Below are 521 nucleotides of genomic sequence, written 5' to 3'. Positions count from 1 at the left end.
GAGGAAGAGGGAAAGAGAGAGGGCCCGAGGCTATGGTAGAAGACACTAGCTCAAGGTGCCACACAGTCGGACTGAACCCAGAACCATGTGGTTGGGAAGCAAGATTCTTACCACACAGACATGCTTGTATACTTATCTCTCTTTTATCTTTTACTCGACTCAGTCATTAGACTGCGGCCATGCTGGGGCACTACCTTGAAGAATTTTAGTCGAATATATATATAGAGAGACTGACGTACACATACATATACATGCATAGCATACATACATGTATACATGCATATACCCAGGGAAGAATGTACGTATACTCACACACACACACACACATGCACACTCATACTTCCACAAATATAACTGCCACCAAACCTGGTCTGTTCAAATATGTTAACTATTTGTTTGTTTGTTTCTCTTTGTGTATATAAATCCAACTAGCTACTTGCCTACTAATACATACATACATACATACATATGCATATACATATACATATATATATATATATATATATATATATATATATATA

This window comes from Octopus bimaculoides, chromosome 18 (assembly GCF_001194135.2).
Source record: "Octopus bimaculoides isolate UCB-OBI-ISO-001 chromosome 18, ASM119413v2, whole genome shotgun sequence".
NCBI lineage: Eukaryota > Metazoa > Mollusca > Cephalopoda > Octopoda > Octopodidae > Octopus > Octopus bimaculoides.
Note: the sequence above shows the minus strand (reverse complement) of the source record.